Below are 14,992 nucleotides of genomic sequence, written 5' to 3' on the forward strand. Positions count from 1 at the left end.
TCATTTCCATTATCTTTGAAAACCAAGACCCTCAATCCATAATTAGGCGCAACAGTGCATACTTGGTGAGCGGTACGCTCAGTACAACAAGTAACAGTACTACTCACATTGCACGCATTGTTATAAGACAAAGTTTATCTTATAATCCCATTTGAAATGGTTATGATTTTACTGTTGTTTATACAAGTTATAATGGCATCTACTGATTAGATACCTTCGTGTTTGGGTGAAATGGTGGAGGAAGTGGACTTGAACAACGAAAGTGATGGTAATGAAACAAATGAGGTTTGCGGAAGTGATCATAACTCTGAAACAGAGTGTCTAAAACTTCTGAGGAAGAAGAGACACATTCGTTTGTGGAAGGCTGTTTTCCATTCGTTTTAGGAAAGGATGGAATTACCAACTTGGGCTTCCATGGTCCTGCTGAAAATGTTCAAACCCGGAAACACAAATTGCGAAGTGTTCCTGGAAAGATGCTGAAAGCAACAGAAGTGAAGACTCTGTAAAATTTTTGTTTCTTATTATGCAGAATTATATATCTGCAATATTTAGTTTGTACTAAGTGTACTCCTCCTATCAAAAATTTGTTCAAATTTAAGTATTCGTGTTCCTGAATAAATAACTATTTGTTTAAATTTAAGCATTCGTGTTCCTAAATAAATTGTTTGTCTACCACTTACTTGTTAGTACCGTTTCTTGATAGGTGGTCGAAAATAAAGTGAGATGAATTTAAATCGCTTGTTTTATAGCCGAATGCCCTTCCTGATGCCAACCTCTGTTGAGGAGGTAATGAAGATGAAATGAATGATGGGGAATGAAAATGATTGAGCAGGTAGAATGTACAGGCTGTGGCCTATGAATAGAAATTGTCCCTGCATTTGCCTGCAAGCGTAAACAAGAAACCATAGATAACCGTTCTCAGGACAGTCGACTGCGCGGTTCGAGCTCACGCGTCTCCCGAATGCAGACGTCGGCTCCAGAGCACTCCGCTGGGCCGTGTTTCCTAAAAAAATATGTATCTCAGATTGACCTATTATAAATATCTCTATCTTTATATGGGCATATTATGGCCTTTAAGTCCGGCTCCATCACTAAATGGTTAGCGTGCTGGCCTTTGGTCAGAGGGGTCACGGGTTCGATTCCCAGCATGGTTGGGAATTTTAACCGTCATTGGTTAATTTCGCACGGGGGCTGGGTGTATGTTTCGTCTTTATCATCATTTCATCCTCATCACGACGCGAAGGTCGCCTACGGGAGTCAGATCAAAAGACCTGCCCCTGGCGAGCCGAACTTGTCCTCGGACACTCCCGGCACTAAAAGCCATACGCCATTTCATTTTCATGGCCTTTAAACCTAAAGGTGAGCACTACGATCTACTAGCGAGTAAAGGAGGACGTGAAGACCTAACGAGTAATGCCGGGCTACGGAATAGCACCGGGCATCTCGGACATATTCTGAGTAGTGGGCCTAGGACTATACAATCCATCAGTGATCGGAGATTCTGACTGGTACGATGTGTAAGCAGGATAGCATCCTTCTTCAGAGAATATTTAACGAGCACGCTCAGAAGGTTTCAACGGACTTCCGGAAGCGACAGAGTCCCACTTCCATTTGACTTGTTAGGAACTACTTGGATACAACATGACAAGCGAAATGGAATTCGATGCTGAGATATCAAAATTAATGAGGATTGTGGGAAAAGAAAATAGAACTGTCTGAGACAGCAAAGGGGATGCGTCTGGGCGTGTTAGAGGTTAATGATATTCGGGTTATGGGAGATATATAGGAGATTATCAGGTGTTTTAATAGATGTGTAAGGGGAAAGGGGATTCTTTGGCGTAGGACTTTCCATCATGAACACCGCAGCACACAACATAGTTTCTGCTAGGTACGTAAATGAACGAATGATGTGAGTAGCAGTTGGAGGATTTAGTACGAGAATTGTCTCAGGGTATTCACCAAGTGCAGGTGCAAATTTATTAGGCACTGAGTAGCATCGTAGTCAGGGTCAACAGCAAGGATAGGACGATTTCAATGACTGAACTGAAGGATACGAGAAGTAGATGGATACATGTTAGGAGGATATGTAGAGTAAGAGGAACGGGAAGCGCTTAATGGATGAGCTAGTGTGGGATTAACATTTAGGAATTCATTCTTCAATAATAAGGCTATTTACTGCTAAAAATGGGAGGGTAGGGGAACCAGATCCATATTAATCTATACTTTAACAGACTATGAATTCAGGAAACATGTTAGGAATGTGCGGGTATTCCAGCGAATTATTTTATTGTTCAGATTTCTATCTGATCTGCAGTGAACTATTACTAAGCTTGGCATATCTTTACGGTTTGTTTTCAGACCGAATTTCCTGTATGGGAGTGCCGGATGGCGAATTTTGTCGACAGGCGAATACATACCTACATATTGAACCCATGACCTTTGTGCCCTAAGAACACTATGCATAATGTAACAATTAAACTAAAAGTTGGATTCTTGATAGCATGGATTTGACACGTGACGAGGGGGTGATTACCTTCGGTCCCACGCTCTGGGGTACGTGACGTCAACCACACGTGTCGACGGCGGAAGAATCTCAAGTCATTTTTATGAACTATTTCAAAGCGCGTGTACATGGCGTGACCATGCCAAGTCAAAAAAATATAGTGCCTATCAAAGGAGGTCAATCATCTCACAAATCGAACCCGTAAAAATTTTAAATGTCCATGAACACTACCGCCAGAAATGTAGCAAGCATGTAGTCACTTTCAAAACTCTTGAAATTGCAGTTTAGGTAAGTCAGAAAATTTATAGAAATTTTCTTGGCGGCAAAGGGAGAGATCCGAGGAGAGGGGGTAACTGCTATAAATATGAAGGGACGCCATGACGAAGTCTCCTTCTCCGGCATTTGTGATACAAAGCGGACGAAAAATTGTTGAGCTGCTCTGCGAAATCAAACCAACGAAAGTAGACTGAGTTCAACTGCAGATTCTAGCCATTGCGGCTAAGTCTTGACTCCATGAGGAGATAGTTTTCTTGAGTGAAATAATTGTACCAGATAGGACGGTCAAAGTACTGAATGAATTCTAATGTGATTAAGTAATTCGTGTGCGTAAATAACTATAGTCCATCGTGTGCACTCAACAAACAAGTGAAGGGTATTTTCTTTTTTTTAATGCTTTATTCCAGGAAACCTGAAGAAAATTAATAATGAACTGTGAAGCCATTAATGTAAAAATGGCTAAATAAAATGCCAGGGTCACAGGTGAGCCCTATGACGAATACTGGCGTGACGACATGAGGTAGGTGACTTTCCATCTTACTACCTCTTATATCTTGTCTCGTGATTTCTTGTATTTGAATGGGGATATACGACGCAGTGGTCACCCCTACTAAGTTTTGTAAATGTGAGAGTACGGCTAAAAGAGTCATTTGTTTTATTTTCCACTTGGATAAAATTTTGAAGTCTTGCGAGTGCCGTATAATGTTGTAAAAGTTATTGAATAGGGTTCCGAAGTGATATCACGTCCAATGTAGATCGTCATCCGTGTGAGTGTACTGCCTGTATTTTGTGATGTCAAAGTAAGATGTTCATTCGACGTAAAATTCTTCTGTCTGCAATTTGACGTTAATAATAATAATCCATGGTTACTCATTTTCAATCGAGTGGAAGCGCGCTGTCGGGTGAGAACCTAGGGTGATGAATTTGGTCACGGAGAGAAACGTTTTTTTAATGCCCATTTTAAACTGTGTCTGACTGACAATAAAAGATCTAGTAGAATGTTTCAGTCATTTCTCGTAAAAATCAAGTTATTAAATACGATATCATTTATGCGAAGTTATTCATGATTAATGCATTGTGCGATATTAGATGTCGGGATTTCTAGTGAGGATTTTATTCCAGTTCTTTGTCGATGATAATTGTGGAGCTGGGAAACAGAGGTTAGTTTTGTGAATCAGGTTGGACCTGTCATTGAAGCCGGGACCCGGAAGCCCGAGGAATGTTTTATATGAGTTGAGATGAGATGTGCGAATCAGGTTAGAGTCCTGTCATTGAAGCCGGGACATGATAGCCCGAGGAATATTTTATAATGTTTGGAATGGAAAGAAATTCATAGAAATCCATAGCGGTATAAATTGGCGACGCGTATAATTAGTGTGGGCATCTTGAAGCATAATCTGTGCATTTTGTTGGTTAGAATATCGTATTTGTTTAATTATGTCGGCAGAGTTTAAAAGGTGAGCATTTTGAGAAGCCAGTCAACTGGAACAAACAGGTGTTTCATGTAACTGCCAAGCGAACTGGGGGTGAGAGGCCTCGGCTGAGCGGGGATGTAACGGGACAGGCGCGGAATTGAGATTGTGCTGTATTTCTCGGCCAGGGAAACGTTAAAATGCTGGATTTAGTTGAAATTCATAGCCGGTAATGATCTAAGTATTGTGAAATACCGTATTTGGGGACGTAATGAACATTTGAAATCACGAACTTTGAGTATAAGGAACAGAGTAACCCAATTTCAGGGTTGTCCAAAATATAGAGCGATGGTCGTGATGATCGGTTTGTCTGTGAAGGGTGTGCAAAATTCATAATGGTAATGACGAGATATGACATTGTAATTATATGGCGAGTTGTTTGGTTTGTACGTAGATTATTAGGATATCCAAGTGTTAATAACGGTTAGGACTAGATTAGATTTTTAAGCGTGATATCACGAGACAGGATATATATATATAGCTGGACATGAATTATGTAAAATTCTTTTCCAGCCAGATAAACATCGCAATATTGAACTCACATCACAGCTGCGTAAAAATTTGTGAAGAAACCAGAGTCCGCGGAGATAAAATTTGTTGTTCGTTAATATTTCGTTAAATCATTTAAATTTATTTAATTATTAAATTCAGTGAAACCGCATTTGAAATAACTTTAATCAAGCGAATAACTTGGAGATGCATTCTGGAAATTTTAGTTTGTTTCTGGGGAATATAAAAAAATAAAGTAACGATTAAGGGGACATATCCGAAGGAAATGGATTTTTCTGCCACTAAGTTTGTGAGCATTGCTATTGTTGTAATTATTGAACTTTGATTGATTTAGCAGTGAATGTGCTGGGGATAGTAAAGTGGAACTTTGGTCATCAACCGATGTAACTTAATTGTGTTTAGCCTTCAGCCTAGAAACTTGGATGGTCAGGGGGTCATCAACCTCAGTGACTTAGATTAGGGCCGTATGCCATTGTAGCATCCTTTCCTTGCGGTCATCATCCACAATGACTTTAAAGTAACTTGGAAGATTAGATGTCGGTCCATGACATAGACGCAGGTCACATCGATTCAATTAAGGGTCCATGCCGTAGAACCACTGTGTGGCACACACCGATTGGACGGCCTTAATTATAACCAGAGTCCAGAGTTCGTGTGACGAGAGCTGGACCATAACGAATCGCTATGATGGTACATGTGGTCTCACATGGAAGCCGAATTTAAGGATTTCCAGACTTTCCTTTCTTAAATGATTAATAATTGAGACAATGGTTTCTAGTATGAATGCCCGTCAGGCAGTTACGTTAAAGTCTCACACCAGTGTTCTGACGTTTATGTAATAGTGATTGTGGTGTCCAGTGGACACAATTGACTTCTCTGATACTGTTGACACACCATGATGGCTTCAGAATTTTCCTGAATAAATAGGAATCTTTTAAATAGACCTTTCATTCCAGTAGATAGATTAGAATTAATGAACCCTACCTTTACCTCAGCAAGTGACGAAGAACCCGAAACGACCCAAGAGACAGATCTCATGAACTTTGCTGATAGGTAAGGAAGGTAGGTATCCCTCAATATGGACCTAAAGGGTTCAATATATACAGTCACTTTATTTCCCAACCATAGTACATACCATCGTTTATAGGTAATAAAATAAGGACATACGTATAAGGGTATAGAATCTCCAGGACAAGCAAATTATACAGAAGTAGGTGGATATGATTAGCGAACAGATACGAAGAATAGATAGTGGATAGATACGAGGATGGCTCAGTAGATATAGCAATGGAATATCTAGAAATGACTGTGTGCTGTGTGTAAGGATGAGAAAAACGAACATCTCGGTGAAATGGTGAAGTCAGGGCAGCTTATAAACTTCAAAAGGCGTATCTAAAATGACTTCAGATGGTACTACAGAATCGAACTTAGATGAAAGAAATAGAGCGAAACAAAACACCATAGGGTCCAAGAAGAAATCTTGGGAACATTTCAGAAATAATATGGAATGGCTTGGTCAAGGGGCAGGGAAATCTTCCTGGATTAAAAAATGTCTCCGATTGTGAGGGTAAATGAAATCAATGGTGTCCTGGGTAAAGCAGGCGTACTTATAAAAGATCCCAGAGATTCAGTAGGAATGTGAAAGAATATATTTATGTTGAAGTCGCTAACAACCGTGTTCTTAGAGAGGAGAGCCATGATGGCAGTGAAATTACGGTCGAGGGTGGAGAATCTTACCAAGGTACCTATTTATTGGAATAAATGGCACCTATCTATAAGCAAGAGAACAGGAAGGATTACAACAACTGTCGAGGTATTCCATTGATCGGAATACCGGGCAAGGTGTTCGCTGGCGTTTTGAAAAGGGTAGAGTGACCGTTGGTTGAGAGTGAGGTGGATAAAGTACAGTATGGTTTCGGACCGGAGAGGTGATTTGAGAGCTAGTAAATAGCAAGTAAATAGAAAATGATGCAAGAGGAGTAGGCAGTTTTATTTGTTTGTGGATATAATGAAGGTATGTGATACAGTGCCAAGGAAAAATATCTGTGCGTTCTAAGGAATTACAGACAATCAAAGGCATTTCTGACAATTAGCTGCAGTGAGAATTATGGTCGAATGACTTTTTCGTTCGGAATAGTTCGGAATAGTTATAGTTGTAGGAATGTAATTATTCACCTTTGCAATTCATAGTTCATCCGGATTGTTGTTTTGAAAGACTTAAAGTGGCAGGGAGGGATTCAGTTAGGTGAAAATGTAGTGAGCACTTTGACCTATGCCGGCGAATTGTTCTTAAGGCACGCTGCTGAAACCCCGCAATTTAATATCTCGGGGCTTGAATGGAAGTGCAGTGAGTACAATATGAAAATGAGTATTTACAATACTAAAGTGATGTCAGCAAGGGAGGATCCTAAGAGAATTGAATACCAGGAAGGATCATTTCATATATTTGGGGTGTACAATGTCATGAGGTGATAAAAACTAAACGAGACTGAATCAAGGTGCAGGAAATATAATGCAGTGAGCTCGCAGTTGCGATGAACAGTATTCTGTAAGAAAGGAGTCAACTCCCGGATGAAAGTATCTCTACGGTCTGTTCTCAGACCGAATTTGCTGTATGGGTGGGCCGGTTGGCTTGCTCGGGTTAATTCATTCATAAGTTAGAAGTAACATACACGAAAGTAGCCGGAATGATTGTTGGTAAAAGCAGGTGGGGACAATGACACGAAGGTTTACAGAACGAGGAGATAATGGCTATGTTAGGAATGAACTCCATGGAGTAAGTTATACGCATGAACTGGCTTCGGTGGTAGAGGCATGTAGGACGAATGGAGGGGGATAGATTACCTTAGATAATGATGGACTCGGTTGCGGTGGATAACAGAAGTAGAAGGAGACCGAGGTGAGATGGTTAAACTCAGCGTTTTTTTTTTTTTTTTCATTTGAGATAAGAGGTACGGAACTAAATAAGGCTACAGAGCATGTTACAAATAGGGGATTGTCGAGGTGATATGTTAGTTTACAGAGGCTTGCAGACTGAACGCTGTAAGGGATAACAGTCTATAATGGAAAGTGTACGTAACTAATGCAATGTTTGTATGTATAATATGTTTATGTGTTCAATTTTTCTATTAACAGTTTTTGTTACCTTTGTTATCAGATAGATGCATTCTATGAATTTAATTTTACTTAGTCTGTATTTTAAATCATGTATTTAGTAGTCACACATATTTTTGTCTTTAAATTAATTTACCTTGTTAATATTAATCACAGCCGATATACACAATATCCAGCATTCACAGGCACTGCACACCATGTGCTACTGCTCCCTTTACCTTCTGCCCTGTGCTTAGTTTCTCCAGTTGTCGCCTATGCCGTGAACTGTCTGGTCCTTCAGCAGGCCATCCATCCAGTGTAGTCATCATACTAAGGAGGGTTGCTATATAAATAATTTTGACAGCGTTTGAATCGTTTTTTACATATTTGTACTTCTTAATCGGCCTACTGCTATTACTTCTTCAGTGAATCTGTCTTGAGAGAGGTATCAACTGGACAGCCTCCATGATTCTCTGTTCTGAGCATCTTGTTTTAGTTATCCAGAGCTTCCACCTTGTTTGATATCTGTTAATATTCTAAACTTCCTCTTCCTCTTTTTCCATCTATTCTTCCCTCCAGCACCCTCTGTTGCAGGCAATTTATACGTAGTATGTAACCCAACCAGGATATTTTCTTCTTCCTTATCGTTTTCATCAGGTTTCTCTTCTCTCGTACTATCCTTAACACTAAATCATTTCTCACTTTATCTATCCACTTCACTTTTTCCATTAATCTCCACAATCATATTTCCGAACTTACCAAATGTTATTTTCTTTCTTAACGTCCATGTTTCAGCTCCATATGACACCACACTAAACATTATGGAACCTCTTTCTTAAATGAATAGGTATTGCCTTAGATGCCAAAAGTCCTCTCACCTTTCCTAATGCTTGTTTTTCTCACATATATTCTTCTTCTTACATCTTCGGTACAGATTCCATTCCATGATAACACACTTCCCAAATATCTGAATTATTTTACTCGTCCCAATTTCTTTCCCTCTAGGGATATTAACAGCAATCGCCTCCTTTGCTATTCCTATTACAATCTTCGTTTTATCCTAGTTCGTTCTGGGGTCACTGGAGTCAGCCAGGCTCATTTTGGTTTTGGACGGGGGTTTAGACCGGATAAGTGTGTTTCCTCTCTTCCCTCCATGACGAAACAGTTGTTCCTCGCCTTTATAATATTGTGTGCTGTTGGAAGTAGATGCAGTGAGTGAAACTGACAATCGCAAGTAATTGTAAGGTACCGCAGCTAAACGAACCCTTGTCAGAAAATAATGAAGAAATTCTTAGTTTCTATAATAGATGTACATTCCGTGTTGTACCATTATTATTCTACCCCCTGTTGCTGGGGAATACAAACGAAGAATACACCCACGGTATCTCCTGCCTGTCGTAAGAAGAGACTAAAAAGGGATGTTTCCTTTTGGAACCATGAGATTATCTGTGATTAGTATCATCACGCCGACATTTCTTGTGATTAATATAACCATGTGAGGAGCACCGTGGGTCTGTGATTAGTATCATAAGGGGAGGAGCACCCTGGGTTTACATTTCGTGTGATCAGAAGCACTGTATGGGGAACACCATGGGTCTACTTTGCCTGTGATCAGTACCACTGTATGGGGAACATCATGGGTCTGGGTTACCTGTTAGTAGTACAATTATGTGAGGAACGCCATGGGTCTACATTACCTGTGAGTAGTACCATTATGTGAGGAACACCATGAGTCTACGTGACCTGCCATTACCACTATATGAGGAGTACCATGAGTCTAGATTGCCAGTGAATAGTACCATTATGAGGGGCCGGTGACCTGGATTTTGGACCCCGTGGGACCACAAGCATCGTTAATATATAATTTTTGCTTCGGAAGCAATCCCTTATTCCGTTTATACCCTTGTTTTAAGTTATTTTATGGGAAGGTGGGCCATTGGGGTTCGGATCCACTGGCTTTTTTCATCTTCGACATTTTGAATTACAGTCAATGGATATAGTTTAGAATTGTGTAATCTAATCATATCACTGCGTTTCATCACGCACCATTAGGGGCCGAAGACCTAGATGCTGGCCCCTTTAAGCAACAATCGTCATCATCATCATCATCTCATTTGTGTGTGCAAAGTACATAATGAGATACGATGTTTCATTTAGAACATTAAATGATGGGATGTATTATTTTATGTAGTGCCTTACATAAAACTAACAATGTATTCACGTTAGGATTTTTTTGCTAGTGGCTTTACGTCGCGCTGACACAGATAAGTCTTATGGCGACGATGGGATAGGAAAGGCCTAGGAGTTGGAAGGAAGCGGCAGTGGCTTTCATTAAGGTACAGCCCCAGCATTTGCTTGGTGCGAAGATGGGAAAGCACGGAAAACCATCTTCAGGGCTGCTGACAGTGAGATTCGAACCCACTGTCTCGCAGATGCAAGCTCTCACAGTCACGCGCCTCTAACCGCACGGCCAACTTGCCCGGTCACGTTAGGATTAGATGCGCTCGTACAGCAGAGATAGGGCTAATGCCTAAACTTACGCACAGTAACATCACAACTACCAAGCTAGTGGCTGCGGTTTGGTTCACGAAGCTATCACCTTGAATTCGGGGAGATAGTAGGTTCGAACCCCGCTGTTGGCAGCCGTAAAGATTGTTGTCTGTGATTTCCCATGTTCAAACCAGGCATGCTTGGACTGTACCTTAATTAAGGATGCGATCGTTTCCCATTCATTGCCCTTTCCTATCCAATCGTCACCATAAGAACTAAGTGTGCCGGTGTGGCATAAAGCAAATATTTTAAAAAATCCAGCGTCAAAACTAACTTATTTCATCAAAAGTTATAATTTCTGATACAGGAAATGAAGGCCTATTATTACGTAGATGGAGGAAGTATGTGAGTTGTGTCATATTATCAGGATAATGGAAAAAGTTGGCCAATCTCTAAGTTGCCTTGAGACTTGCATAATATGAATGCCGCCGAAGGCAGTGTCAGAGAGAGACTGTTAGAGCAGCTGTGATGTAGCAAGCACACCCATAAAGTAGCGTGGTAGAATTTATCACACGCACAAACACCGCCAGCTTAAAGCAAAGCCTCACTCCCTCTTCTCCTTCCGCCCTATTGCATGTACCAAATATTCGCAGGCAATCTTCTCGTGTTTGATGTTCTTAGACGAGAGGATATGAACCTACCTCACATCCGAATACCGAGGGCATGGTGATGCTGTTCAGTGAGGAATTCCACCACTCACTGCTCCATCCTAATATTTATTACAATATTAATATTTCCAGCTCTGAACTTTAATCACCTTTCTGCGTGGAACTTCTCAGACTTTTCTGGATATTTTCCCAATTGTTGAAATCGGTCAATGGACAGGGTGTCTAAAAATTAGTTACGGAAAATATGTGGGCATTATAAACCCAATAATATCAGAGAGGATCCGTCATCCAGTTTTTCCTAAACGGTTTGGTTAATTGTCAGGGGTAACTGGTTCATATCTCTTATGTTCTGCGACGTACTGCACTGAATTCGCAACACAACGTTAACGGCGAAGAGTTTCAATATTAGCATTAAAGTTCCCAAGGAAAATGCATGTAGTACGCATAAATGATCAAAATCTCTACTAGGGAATGGAGTACAGACATGAGCGCGTGACTGAAGACCGCACGGTATCGGCTGTTTACATATGCTGTGCAGTTGGCAAGCAATACAGTAGTGTGCATGTAGGGGAGTGGATAAGCGGGGCATCTGGAAAGATAAATTTAAAGCGTCGGTTCCTGCAAGTTTTCGCGTTTTTTTCTGTGTGCCGCGTGAAACACACTACGAAAATGAAATGAAAATATTAATCTTCACAGTATGTAAGCCTAGAGTACATAAACAATTAAGAGAATTCAATTAGCAGTAAACGTATCTCCTCAATAGCCTGAGGACTCTAAAAGTCGAGCTGTTACACGGCCTGTTACGTCATAAAATCAAAATAACGTAAAGGTCTTTGGCAATAATGGTCAGTGGCGTATGCTGGGATCACGACGTGGGCTATCATTAGACTTAGGTTACACCTTTTCTATGGTTGGTTTAGTGAATGTCAAACCTTCAGAGTTTTGATCTGCAGCAACAGGTTGCAGAGAAGCCTGTTGTGTTGTGAAGGCTGGTTTTTGTGGCTAAATGGATAGAATGTTTGCCTTTCGTCCGATGGTCCCAGATGAGTTTTCAGAATCAACCCCCTTATACTGTTAATTCCCCTGGCTTGGGGACCGGGTGTTTATTACGTCTTCGCCATTCATTTTATCCTCATTAGGACACCACCAAGCCTATACAGATGCCATGCACCATTATTATTAGTAATATTATTAAATACAAATGTTGAATTTTACAGCGGTCGTACCCATCGTTCACTGGTTAATTAGCTTCATCGGGAGATCAGTGTTGGTTTTCAATCCATGATCACGGTTTCGATTCCAACCAACAAGAGAGAACCTGAAAGATTGCATTCCATTTTTAGCAGATCTACCTATTAAAGAAAACTCTATTACTCATATAACAGCAGTCCTGTAGTGTCTTCCTACAAGAATGTAGAAGTAAACGGAAGTGAAATACCAGCACTCTTGAGTAACTCATGGTTGATAGCTAGCAGTGGCGATCTGGCGGACCGAAGCCTAACACACCCATCTCCCCCGGTCCTCGTTCCGATATAAAACAGCATGCCGCGCGGGGGGAGTAGAGGGGAGAGGGACGAGAGTCTGGGCCGCGATATCAGTCTCCGATGCCTTGCTCTCAGAAATCCGTGCGCGTTTTTTCCTCACTGCTTTCAAGTTTTGTAATTGGAACAATGTGTCAGATGCTTACATTATAATGCGCTTTAGGCTTCCATCATTCTCAAGGTGAGGTTTGGGCTTCACCGACAGCCCTGGTGTACTTTCCTGATTTACACCTACCAAACCACAATAATAACGTTCGTTCGTAATCTGTTTACCCTCCAGGGTCGGTTTTTCCCTCGGACTCAGCGAGGGATCCCACCTCTACCGCCTCAAGGGTAGTGTCCTGGAGATTCAGACTTTGGGTCGGGGATACAACTGGGGAGAATGACCAGTAACTCGCCCAGGCGGCCTCACCTGCTATGCTTAACAGGGGCCTAGTGGAGGGATGGGAAGATTGGATGGGACAGGCAAGGAAGAGGGAAGGAAGAGGGAAGGAAGCAGTCGTGGCCTTCAGTTAGGTACCATCCCGGCATTTGCCTAGAGGAGAAGTGGGAAACCACGGAAAACCACTTCCATGATGGCTGAGGTGGGAATCGAACCCACCTCTACTCAGTTGACCTCCCGAGGCTGAGTGGACCCCGTTCCAGTCCTCGTACCACTTTTCAAATTTCGTTGCAGAGCCGGGAATCGAACCCGGACCTCTGGGGGTGGCAGATAATCACGCTAACCACTACACCACAGAGGCGGACCAATAATAACGTACGGATCTATTTTGGACTTAGTTTTATGAGCCTATATCCTAGGATACTCTCTTCTAAACTTAGCCTTTAATAGCTGTTAATACCACAGGACGTGCATGCAATGTTTACTTTTATTACATAATTCTTGATTCGTGTGTACGTCATTTCAGGAATTATTTTGTAGTGTGGCGCCCATTGGCATGCACGAAATGTTCTGCGTTTACCGATATGTTTCAAAAAACAAATGCACTGTGCTCACCCGAAACCGGGAGGAGTTCTACTACTAGGATTTCAGTTTTGTGTTGGTACCCCGCAAGTGTGGGAAAAGTGGTAGAAGAGGAAGAAGATTTAAATTTTGTACGCCAATCGGTTCAGAATACCTTAACATATGATAATCAGAATAATGTCCGACTCGTTGGCTGAACGGTCAGCGTACTGGCCTTCGGTTCAGAGGGTCCCGGGTTCGATTCCCGGCCGGGTCGGGGATTTTAACCTTAATTGGTTAATTCCAATGGCACGGGGGCTGGGTGTGTGTGCTGTGTTCATCATCATTTCATCCTCATCACGACGCGCAGGTCACCCACAGGTGTCAAATAGAAAGACCTGCACCTGGCGAGCCGAACCCGTCCTGGGATATCCCGGCACTAAAAGCCATACGACATTTTATTTTTTCATCAGAATAAAGACGCTAAGTTATCTGGACATGATCAGATGAAATGAAATGGCGTATGGCTTTTAGTGCTGGGAGTGTCCGAGGACAAGTTCGGCTCGCCAGGTGCAGGTCTTTTAATTTGACTCCCTTAGGCGACCTGCGCGTCGTGATGAGGATGGAATGATGATGAAGACGACACATACACCCAGCCCCCGGGTCAGCGAAATTAACCAATAATGGTTAAAATTCCAGACCCTGCCGGGAATCGAACCCGGGACCCCTGTGACCAAAGGCCAGCACGCCAACCATTTAGCAATGGAGCCGGACATGATGATCAGATGCTGGTCTATGATACGCCGGCATTACTAGCAAGGTTGCATGTGAGCGGGCGACAAGTCAGCGTAGCGTACCGCCGCAGGTTATCAAGCAAGATAGCTTGGCCGGATACACACTACGTAGGCTGACACAGAAGTTGGTCAAGACTGGACTTAGATTTCCTAGACGATTTTCCGGTAAGCTTTCACTGGGAGGAAATAAAAAACGCTAGAGCTCAATGTTTGTTTCAGAACACTGTCCTTTTAAAATTTCCGTATCAAATTTTCAGACATCTTGTATATATGCATACAAAATATCCTCCAATCAATCAATCAATCAATCAATCAATCAATCAATCAATCAATCAATCAATCAGATATCTCAGGAATCGATGCGCCTAATTGAGTGAAATTTGGCACAGATATTTCTTTTTGGTCAAAACTGAGAAACAGTTTAAAGTATCTAACCACTAACAGATAAAAGTAAGGGAATAAGTTAATAGTATGGAGAATGAACAATGTTACCGAGCGATAGATGGCAGGCTGATATGGTAGTTAATTATCTACCACGGTAGCGATGATAATCCATCGACTGCTACAGTAGTTGAATTTATACACAATAAATTGCACGTTCGGAAGCAACTGTCACATTGCTACGAAATTGGGCAGTAGAATAAAATAATAGAGCATGTTGACGTAAGTAACTCATTACTACTAGATCTCAACAACCATATT

Source organism: Anabrus simplex, chromosome 1 (assembly GCF_040414725.1).
Source record: "Anabrus simplex isolate iqAnaSimp1 chromosome 1, ASM4041472v1, whole genome shotgun sequence".
In the NCBI taxonomy this organism is placed as follows: Eukaryota; Metazoa; Arthropoda; class Insecta; order Orthoptera; family Tettigoniidae; genus Anabrus; species Anabrus simplex.